The sequence below is a fragment of the Balaenoptera physalus genome (genome assembly GCF_965194825.1).
Source record: "Balaenoptera physalus genome assembly, chromosome: 1".
In the NCBI taxonomy this organism is placed as follows: domain Eukaryota; kingdom Metazoa; phylum Chordata; class Mammalia; order Artiodactyla; family Balaenopteridae; genus Balaenoptera; species Balaenoptera physalus.
In genome coordinates, this window is record NC_138882.1 from 105,056,529 (window position 1) to 105,082,134 (window position 25,606).

Sequence of the window (25,606 nt, forward strand, 5' to 3'; positions counted from 1 at the left end):
GAGGCTAAACAATACGTTACTAAATAACCAAGAAATCACTGAAAAAATCAAAGAGGAAATCAAAAAATACCTAGAGACAAATGACAATGAAAACACGACGATCCAAAACCTGTGGGAGGCAGCAAAAGCAGTTCTAATAGGGAAGTTTATAGCTATAGAAGCCTACATCAAGAAACAAGAAAAATCTCAAATAAACAATCTAACCTTACACCTAAAGGAACTAGAGAAAGAAGAACAAACAAAACCCAAAGTTACTAGAAGGAAAGAAATCATAAAGATCAGAGCAGAAATAAATGAAATAGAAGCAAAGAACACAATAGCAAAGATCAATAAAACTAAAAGCTGGTTCTTTGAGAAGATAAACAAAATTGATAAACCATTAGCAAGACTCATCAAGAAAAAGAGGGAGAGGACTCAAATCAATAAAATTAGAAATGAAAAAGGAGAAGTTACAAGACACACCACAGAAATACAAAGCATCCTAAGAGACTACTACAAGCAACTCTATGCCAATAAAATGGGCAACCTGGAAGAAATGGACAAATTCTTAGAAAGGTATAACCTTCCAAGATTGAACCAGGATGAAATAGAAAATATGAACAAACCAATCACAAGTAATGAAATTGAAACTGTGAATAAAAATCTTCCAACAAACAAAAGTCCAGGACCAGAGGGCTTCACAGGTGAATTCTATCTAACATTTAGAGAAGAACTAACACCCATCCTTCTCAAACTCTTCCAAAAAATTGTGGAGGAAAGAACACTCCCAAACTCATTCTATGAGGCCACCATCACCCTGATACCAAAACCAGACAAAGATACTACAAAAAAAGAAAATTACAGACCAATATAACTGATGAATATAGTTGCAAAAATCCTCAACAAAATACTAGCAAACAGAATCCAACAACACATTAAAAGGATCATACACGATGATCAAGTGGGATTTATCCCAGGGATGCAAGGATTCTTCAATATACCTAAATCAATCAATGTGATACTCTATATTAATAAATTGAAGAATAAAAACCATATGATCATATCAATAGATGCAGAAAAAGCTTTTGACAAAATTCAACACCCATTTATGATAAAAATTCTACACAAAGTGGGCATAGAGGGAACCTACCTCAACAGAATAAAGGCCATATACAACAAACCCACAAAAAACATCATTCTCAATGGTGAAAAACTGAAAGCATTTCCTCTAAGATCAGGAACGAGACAAGGATGTCCACTCTCACCACTATTATTCAACATAGATTTGGGAGTCCTAGCCATGGCAATCAGAGAAGAAAAAGAAATAAAAGGAATACAAATCAGAAAAGAAGAAGTAAAACTGTCACTCTTTGCAGATGACATGATACAATACATAGAGAATCCTAAAAATGCCACCAGAGAACTACTGGAGCTAATCAATGAATTTGGTAAAGTTGCAAGATACAAAATTAATGCACAGAAATCTCTTGCATTCCTATACACTAATGACGAAAAATCTTAAAGAAAAATTAAGGAAACACTCCCATTTACCATTGCAACAAAAAGAATAAAATACCTAGGAATAAACCTACCTAGGGAGACAAAAGACCTGTATGCACAAAGCTATAAGACAATGATGAAAGAAATTAAAGATAATACAAACAGATGGAGAGATATACTATGTTCTTGGATTGGAAGAATCAATATTGTGAAAATGACTATACTACCCAAAGCAATGTACAAATACAATGCAATCATTATCAAATTACCCATGGCATTTTTTACATTTTTACATTGTACATTTTTTTTACAAAAAATCTTAAAATTTGTATGGAGACAGAAAAGACCCCAAATAGCCAAAGCAGTCTTGAGGGAAAAAAACGGAGCTGGAGGAATCAGGCTCCCTGACTTCAGACTATACTACAAAGATACAGTAATCAATACAGTATGGTACTGGCACAAAAACAGAAATATAGATCAGTGGAACAGGATAGAAAGCCGAGATAAACCCACACCCCTATGGTCAACTAATCTATGACAAAGGAGGCAAGGATATACAATGGAGAAAAGACAGCCTCTTCAATAATGGTGCTGGGAAACCTGGACAGCTACATGTAAAAGGATAAAATCAGAATACTCCCTAACACCATACAAAAAAATAAACTCAAAATGGATTAGAGACCTAAATGTAAGACTAGACACTATAAAACTCTTAGAGGAAAACATAAAAAGAACACTCTTTGACATACATCACAGGAAGATCTTTTTTGATCCATCTCCTAGAGTAATGGAAATAAAAACAAAATTAAACAAATGGGACCTAATGAAACTTCAAAGCTTTTGCACAGGAAAGGAAATTACAAACAAGACAAAAAGACAACCCTCAGAATGGGAGAAAATATTTGCAAATGAATCAACGAACAAAGGATTAATCTCCAAAATATATAAACAGCTCATGCAGCTCAATATTAAAAAAACAAACTACCCAATCCAAAAATGGGCAGAAGATCTAAGTAGACATTTCTCCAAAGAAGACATACAGATGGCCAAGAGGCACATGAAAAGCTGCTCAACATCACTAATTATTAGAGAAATGCAAAGCAAAACTACAATGAGGTATCACCTCACACCAGTTAGAATGGGCATCATCAGAAATTCTACAAACAACAAATGCTGGAGAGGGTGTGGAGAAAAGGGAACCCTCTTGCACTGTTGGTGGGAATGTAAATTGATACAGCCACTATGGAGAACAGTATGGAGGTTCCTTAAAAAACTAAAAATAGAATTACCATATGACCCAGCAATCCCACTACTGGGCGTATACCCAGAGAAAACCATAATTCAACAAGACACATGCATCCCAATGTTCATTGCAGCACTATTTACAATAGCCAGTTCATGGAAGCAACCTAAATGCCCATCAACAGATGAATGGATAAGGAAGATGTGGTACATTTATACAATGGAATATTACTCAGCCATAAAAAGGAACGAAATTGGGTCATTTCTGGAGATGTGGATGGATCTAGAGACTGTCATACAGAGTGAAGTAAGCCAGAAAGAGAAAAACAAATATCGTATATTAACGCATATATGTGGAACCTAGAAAAATGGTACAGATGAACCGGTTTGCAGGGCAGAAATTGAGACACAGATGTAGAGAACAAACGTATGGACACCATGGGGGAAAGCAGCAGGGGGTTGGGGGTGGTGGTGTGATGAATTGGGCGATTGGGATTGACATGTATACACTGATGTGTATAAAATTGATGACAAATAAGGACCTGCTGTATAAAAAAATAAATAAAATAAAATTCAAAAAAATAAAATAAAATAAATAAAACCTGTTTATTCACTAGGTTCCTTTTATCAGCTATTTAAGTTGAAATTAAGTTAATAGGCTGAGATTCAATAGGGTTTTTTTTAGAATTTTAAATGTATTAGCACAAAGATTTAAATATTGAGTATTTCTGTAGAAAATAAGAATTACAGTTGCCATATCACCAAATACTACAAGTTAGTCTTATTTTTAGAAGGAAATTTTTAAATGTCTATAAAGTCAACGTTTTAAGAAACATACATTTGTCAAGCACTATTTTACCTTAACATTAAAATAAATAATAATAATAATAATAAAAAAATTAAACAACTCCCATGGGAATTAAATAGCAATTAGCACATGGTGAACAAAGGGGATTTATTGAAGACCTGTGCCCCACTGGAGAGTCTGTGGATTTCCTGATGTAGTGATGTGGCCCAATGTTCTGATTTCATGGAAATTAGAGGAGTGTGCCCAAGATTAGGGCCATCTGTAACCACTGCGTCACAGGCAGTTTCTCCTTCTCCCAAAAGAGGTGAAGGAGTTTTTTGCATACAGCATGAATGACAGCAAGCATCAGTAAGCCTGACCTGAGGCCAAGAAAAAAGAAATTGTCCCTCCAAGATGAAGTGGCAGGGAAATTTATACCCCAGAACATGCCACCTATTTGATTCTTCATCTGACAACTCTACTTTAGCAAATTATGATGTTGGAATACATCCTCCTTGCTCATAGAGTATCAGTGTGCAGAATGCTTAAAACCTGTGAATATGCTGTCTGGGGTACATCTCACTGCATCTGTCAGAAAGCTCCATCTGTTTCATGCCACCATAGACACTGACCAGTTCCTCTCAACTCCCCACACACCAGTTTCTTCTTGCTTGCCTTACAGCATTTCACCTTCCTTCACTCACCTAGTTAATTTCACGTGGCTCTGATGATTCCTCCACATTGTTTTCATCTGACTACGTAGCTTCTCTACTTGCCATCCTAAAATTATCTTTTAAAAATCCCATTCAATTCAGAATAGCCTCATTAAAGAATTTAAGACAATTTTCTAAATGTATTTTACAGAAAGAAATAGGAAGGAATATGAATATAAGCTTTAACAAGTAATGCTTATAACTCTGCTATTGCATGCTTCACTAGTACATAGAGCCCCAAAAGCTATAAGCAAAAATATAAATTGTATATATAACAAAATCCTAATATAAAATAGCATGAAAACAGGCATTAGCCTATCTCTGAGAAGCTCTGTAAAGTGGTTGAACTGCCTATAAATATAATGATAGAATTATAACCATGAGCAGTTGTCACTGTCTAGACCTAAGAAATACAGAGTTCCATTTGTTGGCTTTGCCGCTGACGAATCATACACAGTCAATTAACCTCTGTGAAACATTACTTGGTACCTTTCTATTTCACAGTAATGTTTTGAACATTTGGATGAATATGAATTAGTAAAGTTTTGTTTATTAAGTGGCTACAATCCAAAACATGGAGAATAGAAAATAGAACAATACATGCCCAGGTGTGATAATCAAATATATTGCATTGTTAGTACCTTTTATTTATTGATTATTTATTGATTGCAAACTTTCTTTTAGGTGTTGCAGTTACTTGTTTTTTGGGTTTTTTTTTTTTTGGTTATTTGTTATTAGATCAATCTTTTATTTTTTTAAAGTCTTATTGAATTTGTTACAATATTGCTTCTTTTTTATGTTTTGGATTTTTGGCCGTGAGGTATGTAGGATCTTACCTCCCCAACCAGGGATCGAACCCACACCCCCTGCATTGGAAGGCGAAGTCTTAACCACTGGACTGAAAGGGAAGTCCCGAGCAATTCTTTTAGAAATGACTGTACTGTTATTAATGTCATATTAAACGCTAGAAATGTTATGTTGAATTTGAATGAATATAGCAGGAAAATAAATTTTTACCTCAAAAGAATAAGCATGGATTTACCCTTATATTTAAATACATCTATTGATATAAATTGCTTGGCAGGAAACATATGTTGTGTTTAAAACTGATCCCATATTTGGAAATTTGAGCTGAGCTACCCTGAACTTTTTAGCTAGGTTAACTTATATTCTTCAAAGTTGTAAATGGTTTCTTTCCACATGTACAGTCAAGGTTACTGAATACAAAAGTAAGACTTTAGTATTATATTTTCTTCTACATTAAAAGATATAGGGGTTGAGGGAAAGATATTTATTTTAAAATACAAAACTTTAATTAAAGGTGGCCACAAAAGCTTTACTTAGAAAGAATTTGTGGAATGTTATTAAATGTTGCCACCTTCAGGACAAATTTTAAAATAACACTGAAAGGACAGGATTAAAGATACAGTATTCTTGCTATGATTAAATATTCAGTCTACAATACTGATGCAAAATTATCTACTTAGACTTTTTTAAGGCATCTAAACTTCTGACTTTTAAAAATTATTCTCATACTCAAATAAATACCTAAAAACTTCAGCTAGAGTATGCTTATCTAATAGTCACCCACTATAGATATTTATTTAAGAAACATTGGTTGATTATTATTATGCCTAATAGGCACTGTGCTAGATGTTGAAGATACAGAGATGACAAAGACATATATATCAAGTACACTCAAGGAGTCCACATTCTAGAGGGGGAAACAATACGTAAATGGAATATTCCAATATTGTGATAAATGTTCTGATAGAAGTAAACAGACTGTTATAGAAGAACATGAGCCAAACACCTCACTCCAGAGGATAAGAAAGAAGCAGTGAGGAAAGCGTGATGGAAGTGGCAACTGAGCTTAGTCTGTTATTATAATAACTTTGTTATAATATGTCACATGTTATATCTATAATTAGATTGTTTCCCTTTTGCTTCTTTCTATTAAAATAGAGAAAAAAAGAATACTCAAAAATAGCACAATTATCATGTCTACTGGTGTGTACCTAAAACAGAGATTATGTTCATTGAAATAAGTTATTTCATAGCTTATGTAGATATTTTCATACCTTTCAAATTTCTTTTTGGTAGTCTTTAACAAATTTCCTATGGAGTCTTCATGGAGCAATCTTGGGGGAAAAAATATGCTGTCATTTCTCCTGCTCATATTCAAGGTCTGGACAATACAAACGAAGTAAAGGTACTGGGTTGATTGGCAGAAGCTGTCTTTCTCAAATGGTCTACAAACAGCAAAGAAATCCTCCTAGAATTCACCATGCTGTCTGTATTCCTCTCCATCATGAGAGAAATTTTTGTTCTAATAAAAATCAGTACAAAATTGCCATTTCCATTATCCCACTTTCCACATAAATGGCCTCTGAGACAGCTCCTATCTTTAATTTAAATGTGTTACCATTGTTATATATATGTGCAATGTATATGAGATGTGTCTATAGAGCAGTAAAATAATGTGGCATATGAGCCAGTCAGATGTGTTCTACCTGAAAATTGGCTATTCCTCCATTACCCAAGGAGGATTTTGATCTGCTCTTGACTGTAATAATTTCTCCAAAATGTCACTGCAGGACTTTTAAGTAAAAATTATTATTATCATCACTACCTTTGGAAATAATATTATTTCAGTCAGAGAAAATTGAAATAGAATCATTGATTGAAGGAATTATACAGGTAGATAAGTATCAGTACTTAAACTCACTATAGAAAACAACAGATCAAATCAAAGCAATTTCTACTCGAGTTTGAATTTGAAAGAGACCAAAAAAAAAAGAGTAGAGTGTTGAATTATGTCTTTTATTTTTGCAGAATAATAGAAAAGAATCCAAATCTGAATAAAATAGTTCATAGTCTTTCCTGATGAAATGTCATTCAGGTGCACTAATTGGACTACAAGAGTACAAGAGCTGGTTATTTTTTAATGTTACTTACGAAACTTCTCTTCAAGTTGGAACACTAATTATGAACTTAATTGCACATGTCAGCAAGCAATGTTCCTCTTGAGGTACCACCTCCAAATGAAGATAATGAATGGGTGGCTCTTTTATCCCAGACTTAGCTTGTCTTCTATGTGACTGCATCTTTCTTTCCAGAAACATTCACTACAGAGGTAGGTTGCGCTCCAGTTTTATATGATAAATTATGTAAACAATTTAACCTTAAAAGTCAGTTCATACTGAACCAGAAATTACCAAAAAATTCTTCATAATAATATCTATTACTTTTCTAGTGAGGAATCAAAGTTCCAGGATTGAATGGGTGACAGAATCTGGTGGTTTTGAATTTGAATTTTTTTTAGTTCAGTAAAAATTTTTAAAAGAGGAACTGACAAGGGGTTTCCTTCTTTTATGTTGCCAAAACAAGATAAAGATAGACACATACATACATATAGATAGATAGATAGATAGATATAGATAGAACAACCATGATTTTACAGAATAAAGAAATTTTTTGACACCAAAAGTCAAAGATATGTAATCTTAAATTAAGTTTATTACATAAAATTAGATAAACTGGTCTTCATTTAACACTCACTACATTCCTTTTATTTTCTACTAACTTTACCACAGATTGGCAAAAACTTTGTTACAGATAGCCTCTGGTCTGTGTCAGACCCATGAGAACTATGATCTGTTTCAAGTCTAATTCCTCCCTGGTAAGGGTTTATCCAACATTTCTTCTTAAAGGTCACTTGTGCTTATAACTGTTGCTAATTTTAATTCATGAAAGATGTTTAATTTTTTTTAATAACAGCTTAAAGTTATTGTAACTATTTCCCATGTTTGCTATTCAGAAGATTTAGTTTAAGTATCATTTGAAGGCTGAAATGAATAAGTTTAAAATACTCCAACTTCAGTTTGTCCATTTGAAAAATGTTGTTTCTTATTCAATGAGAAACAAGATGATGCAGATGTGGACCTAGAGTGAAATTACATAATTTCTGTCATCAAGATTACAGTTTAATAAGGAAGACAAAAATATATCTCAGAGCTTTATATAGATTAAATGCAATAAGATTTAAGAAGCAGTTTGAAGACTATTAACTCTGATTCAAAATTATGTAATTATATTGCACAAAACATACATAACAATATGGACAACAACTTAAGACACTTGGAATATTCTATGAAGTTTGGTTACCGGTTAAAGCCAAACAAAGCATAAATACATTTCCTGCTCCCTTTTCTGTCCCTGTTTCTGACATGGACACAGGAAAAATTCCCCTTAGATTCCAAGGCCATCTCCTTTCCTCCCCTATAGCTACAGTTCACCGTGGTTACATGCTTTTGAAGTCTCTTATGCACACAAAGTCACCCCTTCTGCTCTTGGGCTTTCAGAGTTGCTGACACCATTTCCTGACACTCACAAACCTCCTGTTACCACATCAGCTCACCAGAGCCCCACTGTGTTCTCACAAATTGAGGAGAGTCCCTTCCACCAGACTCCTCCTAAAGTCACTTACTTGGGCCTCAAAACCCTGATTTCTACACAGCCAAAGTCTTCAGGAATTCAACAAAGTGGCTCATTTCAATATTTATATATTATTATGTAGTTATTGTATTATATAATATATACAAAAAGTTATACAAGGCATAACTGCATATACGAGCAGTTTAAAAATGAAAATAAAAAAATATATCAGTCTCCTGCTGGTCATGCTTCCTTGCTCTGGAACATGTTCTCTAGAGCATTCTGCTCTGGGCCTGCTCTAGCTACTCCCCTCCCCAAGAAGAAAGGATTTCCGGGGACCAAGGGAACATGCCTACCAGAAGCCCGAGGGCTGACTTCTCCAGGCACCAAGAACCCTAAAGTTCTCTGCCACATGTCCCTGAGCTTAATTTCAAGGCCTGATTTGACTCTTCCTCAGGTCAGACACCATTGGATGTGTCACTATAAACTCCAAGGGGGTTCAAGAGGCAGATATTTAGGGGAGTTGTGGGCAAAGCCTGGATAGAGGCGCTATGAGATGCCTTGCAGTGGCACAGGCCTAAGGGTGGGACCAGACAGGGTGAGCCAGAGGTCATGAGTCTATGTACGGCTTGGACTGACTTTTTCTGAATCATTATGATCTATTATAGAATTTCTGAATTCAAACTTATATTTTATTTAATGGATAAGGTATATTTTTCAAGTTAGGAACATAGAAGCTATTTTGCTTAACAGCTTGTTATCTTGATACTATTGAGCAATAAAAAGGCATGCACTACTGATGCACGCTAAAACATGGATGAGCTTCCAAATAATTATGTTGCATGAACATGCCAGACAAAGAAACGAGGACATACCATATTCCATTATTTAAAATTCTAGGATCAATAGGCTTTCACTTTTCTTGAGTAACTTCCTAGGAGTAGAATGGCTAGATCTTATGGAATATATGTTAACTTTTTGAGAAACTGTCATACTGCTTCCTAAAGCACTGGTTTCATTTTAGATTCCTGCCAGCAGTGTATAAGAGCTCTAATGCTAGTTCTTCCATGTCCTTGACAACATTTGACATGTCAGTCATTTCATTTTACTAGATGTATAATGGGATCTCTCTGTGGTTTTAATTTGAATTTCTCTAATAACTAATGATGTTGAGCATCTTTGCACACACTACAATATTAAGAAAAAGTGGTGAATAATTTTATATTTATTGAGATTTTTATTAAGGCTCAAATGAGATATATCTTAGTAAATATTCTGTGTCCACATGAAAAGAAGGTGTATTCACTGTTGTTGTGTAGAATTTTCTACAATGTCACATGAGGTCAAGTTGGTTGTTAGTTTTGTTTAAATCCTTTTTATCCTTAGTGGATTTTGGTTTCCATGGTCTATCAATTATTGACAAAGGGGTATTGAACCATATCTCTATAATTGTAGATTCATTCATTTATCTTTGAAGCCTATTAGCTTTTCCTTTGTATATTTTGAAGCTTGTTTTTCTGTCCATTAAAAGTTTAGGATGGTTAAAACCTCCTGATGAATTCATCCCTTTATCATTGTTGAATGACCTTCTTAATCAGTGGTAATATTCTTTTCTGTGAAATATACTTTGCCCAATATTAATTTAGTCACTCAAGCTTCATTTTTTGATAAGTGTTGTGAGGATAATTTTTTGTACTTTTAGTTTTTTTTTTTTTTTTGTACTTTTAGTTTTAATGCATTTGTTTCTTTTTATTTGAAGTGTGTTTTTTTTGTTGGCGTTACATAATTGTGTAAGTTTTTTAAAAATCCAATCTGACAACTTCTGTCTCTTAATTGGAATATTTAGACCATTACATTTAGTGTGTCATTGATATGGTTAGGTTTAAATCTATATTGCTCCCGGTTTTCTATTTGTACCAAATGTTTTTTATTTGCCTTTTTCTTTTTTTTTTTTTGCCTACTTTGGATAAATTTGTATTATTATATTTTATCTCTTTGTTGGTTTATAAGCTAGTATCTTTGTTTTGTTATTTAGTAGATGCTTTAAGGTTTATAGTATATATTAATTGTTACTTTTTAGTGATATTATACCACTTGACATATAGTGTAAGAATCATAACATTTTATATTTCCAGACTCATTATATTCCAATGACTATTGCTCAAATGCTATACATGGCATGTGAAAAAATTTAGAGATAAATTAAGGCTCTAGATGTTAAATACTTCCAGAAAGGATTTAAGCTAGGGGCATACCTCCTTAACCCAATGAGATTGAGCTGATTAGAAGTTGACTTGAAGGTAGGTTAGGGTCTATTTCTGGTTGGCTTTTACTCTTAGAGTAGAGACTTGTAGGGGTCTCAACTAAATGTCCGGGAAGCTTATCAGTCCTCTATTCCTTAGTGGACTCTAAACTCTAAATTTTGACCCTCTACTCCACACCCTAGCCTGAAAAACTAAGAAAAGCTCTGCTCAGTTTCTCAGTCCCTTGGCTTAAGAATTCCCAACTTCCTTAGTAGGAAGTTGGAGCCAAATGTCAGGAACATCTCACTGTGCTTCCCTTCCTTCTAGAATCTTCAGTCTTCAAGTCCGTAGTGCCTTAGTAGTTCTTCAATATGTTCACACTGAAGATTTATTTTTTGTTTTGTTATGTTTTATGTTGTATCTAGATTTTCTCTAGATGTTTTAATTGTGCTCAGCAGGAGGATTGAGCTAATGAAAGCTAAACTGCCATGACCAAAAGCAGATGTCCCCTTTGTTCTGAAACTACATGATGACTTTCATATTTCATCCATTATGCTGGACACTCAGTGGCCATTTCAATATGGAAACTCATAGCATGCCATTCTGAAATTTTCCTTGTATAATTTTTATAATAAAATCCTCTTCATTTTCTATGTTTTATCTTTGAGTCTTCTATAACTCAGATGTTGACATCTTGAGCAGATCTTATAGTTTCCCTATCATTTCTGTAGTTTCAATCTCCTACTCATTCCAGAGACCATCTCTTGAACTTTTTTCAGTTACTAAATCTTCAGTATTTTGCTGTGATTTATAAAGTGGAGAATGTAGGGATATAACTTCTTTCTTCTTATCTATTTTCTTGGAATGTCTTTAGCTTTTTTTTGAACCCTTTTTTGCTTTGTTTTATTTCCACATTTTTTATTAATTTCCAAGAGGATTTTTACTATGCATTTTTTATAGTTTTTGGCTTTTTTTTTTCTTTTTTTGGTCCATGAATGTAATAGATTGTTTTGTCTCTATAAAATATTGCTAATAGGTGTGCTTTTTCAGTTTTCTTCTCCCTGAATTTTGGAGTGTGTGTGTGTGTATGTGTGTGTGTTTCTTCCATATAAGAAGATTTATTCAGAGATTTCATAATACTTGGTTTATAACAAGGAGTGAGAGAATTAAAAGCTGATTGGTAGTTTTGAGCTTGCATTTGTAATGTCAATTTAAACCTTCAATAAAGTATAAAGTAAACATGTAAGTCATTATCTAAACTTTTGAGATTAAGGAGGCACTGTTTATAATATACCAATATTTCAAACATGAATGAGACTGTGCCAGACAAACCAAAATGTGTGTTTATCCATTTAATTAGAGAACTCCATATCTGTAAGTATTTTCTTTGAGACTGGTGAGATTCCTCAGACAATAATCTTTAAAACTCTGCTTGCACTCAAGGATAAGGTAAGAAAACCCAGCTGAGTGCCCTCTATATTCACATTCAGTATGCAAAAAAAAAAAAAAAATAACTGATTTCCCTGTTTTTGAAATGGTACCCACAACCTCAAGTCTTTATCACACTGCAATCCCCTCAGTTTATATACTACCTGTTGAACTTTAGTTAGTAAAGCATCAGATTTCTGTTAGGGTGTGTAAAGTGAGAGAAGGTAAGGATCTGACTTCTCCAATAGCATTCACCGTAGTCCTCGTATTTTAGCCCACACCTCAATTCATTCCCAGTGCCACAGTATTGGTTGTCTCGGTCTCTGAGGCCTTTGATTATTCTTCAGTGTAAATCAAAATGATTTCACTTTTCCTTATTGCCATCATAGGAGGTGGCTTTATGTGGATGCTAGATCAATTAACACGCTTCCATCTATACTTCCTAGATTTCAAACTGTTGTTCCTGTTTTCTTTGTCCCTATACTTCTATCCTCATTAATTTATGTCTTTTTTAAAAACAATGCCTTCACTGTAGTTTTGGTGGAGTTTCAAGAGGGAGGAAAGTTTGATGTGCTCTCAATCTATGACCTTAATTTGGAAATGTTCTTTCCATTTTCGCTGCTGACCCTGCTTCTCAGGATCTGGATATGGACTTGAGAGAAATGGAACAAACAGCAGCCTGACTAAGAGACAGAATAGAGTTCTTTATTAAAATATTCACAATCCTCTGACCTTGAAGCACTTCCTTGGACCCAATTGCCCTCCTTTTAGAATGAGTCCTTTCTCAAGTACTAATCTGACTTCTTGTTCAAGTAGCCATTTCGTGGGTATACTCCACACATCCACCAGACTTGTAAGAGACTAGGATAACACAGATTAGGTTAGAGAAAAGAACACTGTTTATTTTAACAGTGTGTAGTTATACCCATAACCAGGTGATTTTCCCACAGAAAATCATTAATTCACCAAATATTTACTTGGAGTTTTCTGTGTGGAAAACATTGCATTGGTTTTCATAATTTACAGTGTTTCTTCATATATTAGCAAGTGAGCAAATTACCATAAAGCTAAGAATTAATTGGAGACAACTGCATCTAAGCATTAGAGCCAGAGAGACCTCAGGGACTATGTAGTCTTCATTTTGCAGGTGAGAGAACTGAAACACTGAATGGTTTAATGATTCAGAGAGCTGCACCCTTATTGGGGATTAATGAAGTGTCCTGAGGGATTTCTCATCTAGTGTACCCAAATTGAGAGTCAATGGAGTAAATTGGGGAATTTCTACATTAAACTAGAAAATCAATTTCCTATGGTACATTAGCTAGAATCTTGAGTAAAATATAATCCTTATGTTCAAGTGAGTTATCAAATCAATTTTGAACCCACTCCAAATGCCTGCGTCTCTAAGCTGCTGCAGTCTGTACTGTAATAGTATAACTTCTGTATTAGCCAGAATGCAAATGACCATTTGAAAATTACTCATCCTTAGTGAAAATGGCGAAATGTTGAAAGTTACGCTGTACATTACACAGGCAGAGAATTTTATTGCAATTTTGTCTGATTGAAGATTTAGATACGACTATTTCTTCTTTTCTCTTGCAATCTCTAAGTCAATAAGCTTCACACTAAATAGTACTCATATATCATTTTAAGATCACCTTCTGGTACATGGTACATGGTGCTTTGCTGGATGACCATGGGGTCAAAGGTAAGCCACTATTCAGAGAGGTGCTCAGCGCCACAAAGAGTAGCTTCTTCATTAATATCCAGACAAATGCATATCATCAGGTGGGAGTGTTGTGCAGAATACACTGGCATTGAGTAGTGAATTTGAATTAGATAATTCCTAGCTGACTTGCAACTTTAAGTTATAGGTTTCTCAGAGAATGCTAAAAGAAATTAAGGACGTACTCTTCATTGATGCTTCATTAAAATGTCTTTACAGATATATCATATTGCTCTAGCACCTACATCTTTTGTTTTGCCATCATAATAAATTTATATTATACTATATAACCAATTATGTACTATATATCTACACAGCATAAGTATATTCAATAGCAATGTGACTTTAAAGTATGTTTTAACACACACATACATTCTATACATCGTATCCACACAGGGAAAAACAAGTTCTGATGACGCTGGGTCAATAAATAAATGTGACAATGTTTAGGGGAGTAGAAGTGTCCCAGAGAATATTTTATTCACTCTAGACTACATTGACATAGAATGAAAAGGCCTCCACTTCTTTGTAAAACAGATCACTGGCTTTAAATAAAGACCATTTGACAGTAAGAAGTCAGTCCCTTGAGTGCACTCCACAAAGTCAAGCCCTCATGGCTGAGGGCTTGGTAGATTCCAAGTCAGCAGGATGCAGGAACTTAGTGACCTTTAATTCCACACACAGAAAGAATTTTCACCTGGTTCCCTATCTCCATCACTTTCAGAAATGAATTCTTGAGTACTCTTCTTTGTGTCTCAGTTGCAACCAGAGCCATTATCTGCCCCTAGAATACAGTTTTTAGGCTGATTGGAAAGATAGTAAGAAATACTCCAGATGTTTCCATTGTGATAGCTAAGAACCAGTTGGCAAGTGCCCATTTAAATTGCTTTTTGCTGCACTGAAAGTTTTGAGATTCTTGCTCTTATAAAACATCTGCAGAAAGAATCATATTTCAGTCTGTGAAGCACAAAACAACCAATCAATAAATGTTAGTGAATTAACTAATTGTCATGCACAAATTGTCAAGCTAGGCTCTCAGCAGGATAGAGTGCCATTTAGGAGACATGGGCAAAAGAAAATAGAATTAATGTCATAAAGCAATAAGTGCATTAAGTGGTGGTAGTTGCTCAGTGAAAGAAAATAGAAAAGAAGCAGTTTGAAAGATTGAACAGTGTGAAGTATCTGAGTTGTACTTTCCATAAAGGAGGAATATCACTAATGAAGGAAGGAGAGGTGAGAAAATACAAGGGCTTTTTGATGGTCAGAGAAGGGAGGAAAGGTAAGGTGAATGGTCATGATGGAGAGGACCATAGTCTCCATGCGTGGAAACAATACAAGATAAGAGCAAAAAGGAACTGTGAAATTGGATTGACATGGCCTTGGCCACACAAAGGAAGCTGGACATCTTTAGGTAGATAATGTGACACTATTAAAAGATTTTCAAAGAAAATTCAAGATGTGATCAGAGCTTTGTTTTAGGAAGATCATTTTATTAGTGGTATGCAGAGAGGAGTTGACAGGGGAAAGAATAGAAATGCATCTTAGAAGCCCTTGCAGCATTCCAGCTCTCTGGAAACTAGGGCCTAAACCAGATATAGTGTAAATGGGAGTGGGGATGAGATATGTGTGAAGACACCCAAAGTTGTTGGTTAATGACATTGTGAGAAATCAGTGAAAATTGAAAATGACATTTTAAGTCTGGCTAATTTAGAGAAAATAGAATTCAAAAAGAAACTGTTATGAAAAGCAATGTAAAATAGTTATTACAGTTGCAAGCTCTAGAGTGTAAATGATTTGAGTTTGAATTGCAGCTTCACTACTGATCAACTTTGTGATCTCAATGAACTTACATGACATCTGCCTCAATTACCGCACCTGTAAAAGAGGGTTAATCAAGCACCTACCACAAAGGGATGGCATAAACACAAAATGAGACTACATATGCAAATAATATTGCTTTTCACATAATAAATATTAGACACTATTATCAGCAATGTTATAATATTTCAAACACATAGGATTAATTTTATGTATGTTGACTTTGGAATAACGTATTAATATCAAATAGGCAATTAGAATTGTGGCATTGGAGCTCTGGAGGGAAGCAGACAAGAGATGTAGAATCATGTTATTTAAGCCTATAAACATTTGAAACTCTCAGGGTTAACTAGAGAAAAATTATAGGAGTCTCACTTTCTAGTCTCTGAGACCAAACTTGGACCCATTAGGTGAGTCCCTGGTGCCTTGCAATACCATATATATTTCAGTTTCACCAGGCCACAGTTGATTTGACATCTAACCCAAGCTTCATCAATCAGAGTTTTAAAATAAAAATTCAAAATTTGTTTGAAATTGGAGAAATCTTTGAAAATTATAGTCAGCTGTACAGGAGTTCAACAACTAATGATAGACAAATGTATTAATTGTCAAAAGAGGAAGAACGTTGTAATTTGAGAGCTATAAATCTGTAAGTCTGATGTTCATCCTCAGGAAATTTTACAAAAGATAATTATATAGAGGATTATTAAGCCTATAAAAAAAGTGATCATTAGGAGCCTGCATGGGTTTACTAAGAAAACAAATACCAGAAACATAATTTGAGATTTTTTTTTTAACATCTTTATTGGAGTATAATTGCTTTACAATGGTGTGTTAGTTTCTGCTTTATAACAAAGTGAATCAACTATACATATACATATATCCCCATATCTCCTCCCTCTTGTATCTCCCTCCTACCATCCCTAGCCCACCCCTCTAGGTGGTCACAAAACACTGAGCTGATCTCCCTGTGCTATGCAGCTGCTTCCCACTAGCTATCTATTTTACATTTGGTAGTGTATATATGTAAATGCCACTCTCTCACTTCGTCCCAGCTTACCCTTCCCCTTCCCCATGTCCTCAAGTCCAATCTCTATGTCTACGTCTTTATTCCTGTCTTGCCCCTAGGTTCTTCAGAACCTTTTTTATTTTAGATTCCATATATATATGTGTTAGCATACGGTATTTGTTTATCTCTTTCTGACTTACTTCACTCTGTATGACAGACTCTAGGTCCATCCACCTCACTACAAATGACTCAATTTCGTTTCTTTTTTAATGAAGTTGTCCAGGGAGTTTGCAAAGATTTCATAAGTTTGAAGATTTGAAAGGATTCACTTGAATCCACAAGATATGTATTCATGTAAGGCTTTAATATAAAGGCAGAGGTTACAGTGCAGCAAGAAAAAGAGAGTGCAGATAAGCACTGGAGATCTAAGAGACATCCCATGTGCAAGCTCCGAACGGTTCTTATTAGCAAACCTCTCAAGAGTGAACCTTCAAGATCATGCAATGAATCCTGACCTCAGGAGATCTCAATTTACCAGAAGATAAATTCTCATTAGAACCTTTTACGCCTCTCTGGTCACACAGTCATGTGAGGTTGGCTAACTGGTTGTACCAAGTGAAAACAATCAGTAAACAAACTGGTCCTAGAAGTTACCAAAGTAGTTTTGGACTTTAAATCTCACTGCCCCATTTCAATTAAGAATTAAAGCCAGACATCCAAGCATCTCCAAAGATAAGGCTAGAGTTTTCCAGTCAGCTACAAATCAACTCTATCCTACACACAGATCAGAGGAGTTCATATATGTGAACTATTCTAATTTCAATGAGAAATTTGATCTTGTGTTATATGAACGGTTATAAGCAAATTAGAGAAAAATAGATGACTCTATGATTAGGTTGATTTATAGTTGGAGAGGGAACTTACGCAAATAATGTAATGTAATGGTAGTTTTAATTTATATTTTCTTTAATGTGAGGTACATGGATCATATTTTTTATATGTTTAAGTCACATTTGTGTCTCTCCTCTGTGAATTCTCTATATCTTTTGCAGGGTTGGATGAACTGTAAGAGGCAAGTGAATAAAGGGGTAAGCTGATCCAGGCAGTGAGAAAAGCACAAATGAAGGCAATGTTCGTATGATGCAAAAAAATCACAAATAGGTCTATATGTTCAGAGCATTAAATGGGTAAAAGAAGTAGTGGTGGGAAGTGAGGTTGGAGAGGATGATGGGCATCTTATCATGGAGTGTCTTTTGTTCCAAGTTATTAACTTGGACCTTAGATTTATTCTAGATCTTTAATTATAAGAAACACCAGACATCTTTTTAAAGTAGTGTTCAGGATTTTAGTTCTACAGGATTAATGTAGGAACCATGGGCCTAGGGCAAATAGTGATCTATCTGAAAGCAATCTGAAAATCAATTCAATGGGCCATAATACCAGTGTTGGAGGTTTTTTGTTTGTTTGCTTTTTATTAAATACAAATATAGAAGAGAAAAGAACAGGGGCTGAGAATAGAGGGGAAGAGACTGCAGGAGAGGAAAGCAGAAGAGAAGAGAGAAAACTGAAAAAGAGAGAATATCAAAATGCATTGCAGATTACGACTTTGATTTTCTAAGTATGTTTATACATAGAGTGAGTACATATTTTTACGTATTTGGACTGGTGTTCCAGGAGGTGATGTAAAAATGTAAAATGTAATTTTTGCTCTAAGCCATGGTCAGAAAGTTTGAAAATCACTGCCTTAGGCTAGGTGGTACCATTGAAGGATTTTAATCAGATGAATGGCATCATCAGATTGAATTTTAGATTCATCTGTTAAAAAGCCTACAGGGCAGAGAGCTTCCTTTTCAACAGACTGTATGCAGGCAAGATCTGGAAGCCTCACTTGAATATATCTAAAGCAAAATCCTTTTATTTGACATGCAAATGAATGTGCATATTTTTAAAATAGAAAAATAAGTTTTCATGAGGATATTTTTTAATTCAACATTTCGTCCATTAATTTACTTAAATATGTATCTGGTACCTACATTATTTCAGGCACTTTTGGAGGTGCTGAAAACATAGTAGTAAATGAAACAAAGTCCCTGCCTTTATTGGGCTTAGAGTTTAGTTGGAAGTGCCACACAGTAGTAAACTGTCTGTGGAAGATTTTATTTTCCAAAGATGGCAGCAACAATACCTCCCATTTCATATTCTCTTCCAACAATGTCACTTTGGTATTTCTCCCATCAATTAATGACATCTATGTCCATTCTCCTTGAAAACAGGCAGGCTTTTGTAATTTTTTTGGTCAATTAAGTGTGTTGGAAAATTCTTTCTTGAGGTTTTTTAGCACACTGGAAATGATCAGACTGCCCTGAGGCATCCATGCTGTGAGGAAGCCCAGACCAGCCCTGCTGAGAGTTCATGCGAAGAGGCCAGGAGACAACATGGAAAAAAGAGAGATACCTGACCAATCCCAAGATGCATCCCCGCTCTTCCAGCTGCATCCACTCAGCTGCTGCAATTGCATGAGAGACCCACAGCCAGAATGACCCAACAGAGCCCTTCCTGAAATACCGATGCTTCAACACCATGAGAATTAATAAATTCAAAATCCTTATCTTGAGCCAGTAAGTTTTGGGATGTTTTGTTAGGCAGCAATCGATAAAGGGAACACTGACAAAGAAATAAATATACAGTTAGCCAAATGGGATTAATTGCTAAGAAAATAAATAAATGTTTAAGTGTAGAGCTTAGGAGGATAGGAAGTAAAGGGGAGAAAAGTAGCATGTAAGCTGGTCAGAGAAGGCCTTACCCATAAAGTGATGTTCAAGCAATGAGAAGAAAGCGGAGGAACAGCTCTGCAGAAATGTGGGGAAGGATCATTACAGAGACAGAAAACAGCAGGTATTAAGACTGAAGTCCAGAATGCTTGGTATGGGCAAGGAACCCTAGAGCAGAGTGACTGAGAGAGTGGGGAGATGAGGTCATAAATGAGGGAGAGGATGGGGAAGGGAGCAAAGAAGCCTAAATAACGTAGAGTGCTGTAGGTTGTTTTAAGAATTTTTATTTTCACTCTGGTGAGATGGGAAGGTTTAGAATGGTTTCGAAAAGAGGTGTGATTTTTCTTAAAGGATCTTTCTTGCTTCTGTGTGGAGATTAAAAGGAGTGTAGGAGCACATACAAATGAAAAACAAGAGGCTTAATTCTCTCTGTTGAAAATAGAGTCCCCCATCCCTTTTCTTAGAGAAACTGTAATTGTAAATTCTTTCACTGTCTCCTTGAAATGTATGTAAATCTTTTTAAAATCTAAATAAGTCTCCTGCCCACTTTACAACCTAAGAATATCTTTCTCAAGGTCCTGGGAGCCATTTCTTTGAAATGTAATCATCATCGAGAATGATACCACCCTATCTCCCAGTTTCTGCAGTAGGGCAGGAACTTAACTTCCATAGGCTCCTTACTCCAAGTTGTAAAACAGCCTCTTGCCATAGAGACATGAGATGGGTTTTTTTTAATCACCTTTGGATAAAGCCAATTTGCTAACACAAATGGTCACACCAAGTACCAAGTGAATTTAGGATGAACTATGTGTGACAAATGATGCTGTCAAGTCCTCTTACTTGAAAACTAGTTGTTATTTCGGAAACATGTATGTGATGGGGTGTATCTGCTTGGCTATATAAAAGGGAGAGATTTCTTTTGTCTTTGCAATCTCCTCGTGGATTGCCTGTGATGTACATCAAACTCTGGTTTAATGCTTATTCAATAATAAAATTGTTTCCTTTCTCTTCTACCTTTGTGAAGAGATTTGTGGGCAGGAAGGATATTTTGTTTTTAAGTATATCTTAAAATATGTTTTTAAGTATATCTCCCAAACAAGGACAAGGATAGAAACAAAGAAAATAGTTAAGAAATCGGTGTGGTGCTCCAGGAGATAAGTAATGGAGGCTGGCAGCATGTGCAGCAGTGGACTGAAATATGAGTTTCATGATGGCAGGGGCTTGGTATTTTTTGCAACTAACAATGGAAGTGTCATATGTGACCAAAGTTATTCTTTCTCTTATTCTTTCATTCATTCAACTCAAATGTATCTAGTTCTTTGTTATCTGCCAGATATGAACATAGACCCTAACAGAAATTAAAATAAATAATACTGATACTATTTATCACATTTGCAAGTCTTTTAAATTTTTTCTGATAAGTCAAATTGCATGGTTTTTAATTCTTCTAGGCTCTCAATTAGTGTACATGATGCAGAGCTGATTTATTCAATTTTATATGGATTTTTTGAGTGTTTTCTTTTATAGGCTATCAAGTCAAAGAATAAACTTCACCATTATGAATAGCATATTCAATATTAAAATACATGAAACCATATATATGTTACAATAAAAATGACAATATTAAAATAATGAAACGATCTAAAAATTGGTTTATTAAAGTTTGTGTCCTCACTATTTACATAGTAATTTTGGTTACACTTCTTTTTGATGTAGAGAGAGAGATGAAAGAGAAAAGAGAAAACAGTAAAATATCTGGCATGATTTTTCCCAAGGTAGGAAAAAACAGGAATACTTGGTGATTTCCAATTTTGGTCTCACACTTTCTGTTTAATCTCTCTGATATGAGTCAGAGGGAGGATATCTGTACTGAAGTTTTAAAGGAGTGAGGGGAATCTGTGCCCATTATTTGGAATTCAGAAGCATCCAAGTTTTATCTAAAAATAAAATCCCATTAAAATGAATACTAATAAGAGTATTAAGCGAGCCTCACTGAAACCAATTGTTATCCAAGATATACTTGAGAATTTTGTTTAGCATAATGATCATTCCAGACAGTTTCTGTGAGCGCACTTTTGATTGGTGACAATCCAGTATTACTGAACTTCTTCAAAGAAGGCAATTTAATATTTTCAGAACAGGGAAATCAAAATATCCAAGTTCTTTCACTGACTTCTGCACCAGCACTGGGACCAGCTTTTGGCAGGTTGAATTGTGCCAGACATAAGGGAGTGATTTTTCTCTTCCTAACTAGCTTTATTTTACTTTATTAGCATGGAACATATTAAGAAATAGCAATTCTAGGGCTTCCCTGGTGGTGCCGTGGTTGAGAATCTGCCTGCTAATGCAGGGGACACGGGTTCGAGCCCTGGTCTGGGAAGATCCCACATGCTGCAGAGCAGCTAGGCCCGTGAGCCACAATTACTGAGCCTGCGCGTCTGGAGCCTGTGCTCCACAACAAGAGAGGCCGCGATAGTGAGAGGCCCGTGCACCGCGATGAAGAGTGGCCCCCGCTTGCCACAACTAGAGAAAGCCTTCGCACAGAAACGAAGACCCAACACAGCCATAAATAAATAAATAAATAAATAAAAGTAAATTAAAAAAAAAAAAAGGAATTCCAAAGAAAAGCGAAAGTAAACATCTACATAGCTAAACCCAAACCTGAAATAATTCAAAAATGCCATTTTGACCTAGGAAATTCCCCCACTGAGGAAATTAGTTTGAGTCCCTAAATTATGCAGAAGGGCTGTCTACACTAGTTGAATCCACTCAATGATTGTTCAACTTCTTCGCACATGTTGATAGAGCTAAAATAATTCCTTCAGTTAAACGCAATGCTTTGGAATAGAAAGAAATCTGTATTTGAAATCAGAATACCTAGGTCCTTTATTTATAGACCTGTAAACCTAGGCAAGTGAGCTAACATTAAACTAAGTCTCTCCTCCTCTTCAAACTCGAAATAATAACGTTTTCCCCTGTGTAACACTATTAGTATGAGTCAAATGAGAAGATGCAATCATAAGAACCTTGAAAACAGTAACCTATTTCTAAAAGTAAGGCATATTATTACTTCCATTGTTGAAAATATTGATTTTAAAGTATCAAATAAAATTATAAATGTACAAAGAGAATTTTTTTTTTTTACTTCTTTTTATTTAGCATTTAGGGATGTCGTGATAATCTATAAAATCATTTAAAATGTTGCAATAACCCAAGTAACAACACTCATTCCTTTTAGAAAAAAGAACTGGGTGGACGAAGGTCAGTGTTTATAGGAACAAAGCATGAATTATTAACAACACATAGCTAATGCCTGTGTCCTAGTTTATGATAAATTCATGTGGAAAATTTAATAAGTAACATATTATAAACAGCACTTTAGTGATCATGAATGTATTATCATCTTGTCATGCCCTTGCTTAAAGGGATTAACAAAGTAAATTCTCTGCCTGAAGAGGAGGAGTACATTGAAGAAGGTAGAAGCCATATTCACACTCCTCAACTCATTCATTTATTCAACAAAATATTTATTGAGTTCCTCTTTATGGCTAGGCATGAGGTAGTCCTGATAGAATGCTCCATGTCTGCATGTCTGAAAAGAATGAGAAACTGGGAAAATGTCGAAGACATATTTATATGTAGTCATTCATTCATTCAGTAAAAATTAATTGAATCCAGGACCATTCTAGTCAAAAGAGACACAGCAATAAGTAAGATAAGCATTATACTTGCCATCTCAGAATTTACAAAGTGATCATTAAACAAAGGTTTACAATAAAGAAAGCTGATTGTTATGATTGAGAAATGCAGAATAATATGGGAACATAAACCTAAACTTAGAGTCAGTGAAGTCAAAGGCAAGAACTGATTCATAAATTGACACCTGAAGAGTGATTAGGTAAAGTGAGAGGTTAGAGTGTCCCAGGAAGAGAACACTTCTTGTGCAAATTATGGAGATAAGATGGAAAGTCTCTCCCTCCTCCTCCCACCTGAGACTAAGAAAGTTTCTTCATTAAACTTCACCATAGCACCTTGCACTTCTATAACACTCTTCATATTTGTAATTCTTTATTTTAATGCCTATGTTATCAATCATTTTGTAATCTCCACAAGGACAAGGAAACTGCCTCATTCATCACTGTATCCCACCTCTTAGTACACGGATGGTTATTTAAAAGGAGATTAATAAATAAAGACTAAATAAAATTAAGTTAATGAAAGAAATTTAGTGAAGCTAGATGTGAGAATGCTAAAAGTAGCTTGGAGAGAAACGAGATTGGAAGTATGGCCAAAGGCCAGATCTTTATTCTAATTTATGAGAAAACTATTGAATGATTTTATGGAGAGCACTAAGCTGATTACACTTGTGGGTTTTGCAAGATCGCTCTGGCTAGAGAATAAAGAAAAGTTTGGAGAAAATCTCACCAGCAGAAAAAGACACCAATTAGGAAACTTGCAATATCCTAGTGATTGATAATCGTGGTCTGGTCTAAGCTGTAGTGGTAAATATGAAGAGTAGTGAAAAGACTCTGGAAATATTTATAAAGGTTTAAAAAAAAAGACAAGAGAGGTGAATATCCCTACTTCAATTCTGCCTTTGTCAGTCTCTTTATACAATAAAAATAAACTGGATATCTAATACAAAGTCAACAGTGAAGATATAGAGAAACTCACAGACATAATAACAAACCATTATAATACCATACTATAAAAGTTATAACAGAATAAGTACCCAAAACAAACAAACAAACAAACAAATAAAAACAGAAGCATAAGGAAACTAACATTTGTTCAACAAATACTGATTGATATCCATTGGGTACCAAGTACCATGTTTGGACCTACCTTCAAGAAATTAACAGTATCATGGGAAACTCAGATTGGAACAGTAGTTAAATGGCTAAAAACACCTAGCATTTACTGAGTTCTTACTAAAGTCAGTCACAAGGTTAAATACATTTCTTGCTTTATCTTGTTTATCCCTCCTGACAAACCTATGATGATAATGATTCTTCTCACTATCATCTCCTTTGCTGATTTATCTTCTTCTCCACTACTGTTTAAGGTTAAAATGTGCTAGGACTCAGTATTTGGTCCTCTTCTCTTCTCCATCTACACTAATACCCAAGGTGACCTTATTCTTTTTAGTGATTTTAAATACTTCTGTATGCTGTGACTCCCACATGCATATCTCCAATCAGACCTCTCACCAAATTCCAAACTTCTGTATCAGCTACCTAGTGGACCTCTTCTCACATGGCCACAATGAAGTGACAATACTTTCCCAAAGGTGCTTCATTAACAACATTTCCCATTTCAGTGGATGGTACTGTCCCCTTAAAGTGGTTTTGGGTCATCTTTGACTCCTCTGTTACTCTCATAATTCATATCCAATCTTGTCAGGGAATCCTGCTGGTTAAATCTTCAAAAGATATCCAGAATCTTACTGTTTCTCACCTCCTGCATGGCCACAACCTTGGTCTGAGCCACCATTATTTCTTACCTTAAAAACAACTAATAGCTTCCTAATTGGAATCTTAACCTTCACATGCCATTGCTTCCTCCCTTATAGTCCATTCACACCAGAAAAACCAGAGATAACATTTTTTATATTTTGATATTTGTATATATTGCAAAATGATCACCATAATAAGTCTAGTTAATGTTTGTCACCACGTAGTTATATAATTTTTTTCTAGTGTTGAGAACTTTTAAGATTACTCTCTCAGCAACTTTCCAGTATGCAACACAGTATTATTAACTATAGTTGCTGTACTGTATATTACATCCCCATGACTTCTTTATTTTATAACTAGAAGTTTGTACCTTTTGACTCCCTTCACCCATTTCATCTGCTCCTCACCTATGGAAAACACCAATCTCTTCACTATATCTATGAGTTTGGGTTTTTTCTTATTTTTTTGGAAGTATTTTGTTTGTTTGTTTTTAGATT

At 35.0% G+C, this 25,606-nt stretch overlaps 1 long non-coding RNA gene across 1 annotated transcript; it reads left to right on the forward strand.

Annotated features, from left to right (window-relative positions):
• Window positions 1-10,371: 10,371 nt before the first annotated feature.
• LOC309656536 lies at window positions 10,372-14,490 on the forward strand. The gene is made up of 2 exons (XR_014261428.1): window positions 10,372-13,227; window positions 13,265-14,490. It is a non-coding gene; the product is annotated as an uncharacterized lncRNA (long non-coding RNA).
• Window positions 14,491-25,606: the final 11,116 nt, after the last annotated feature.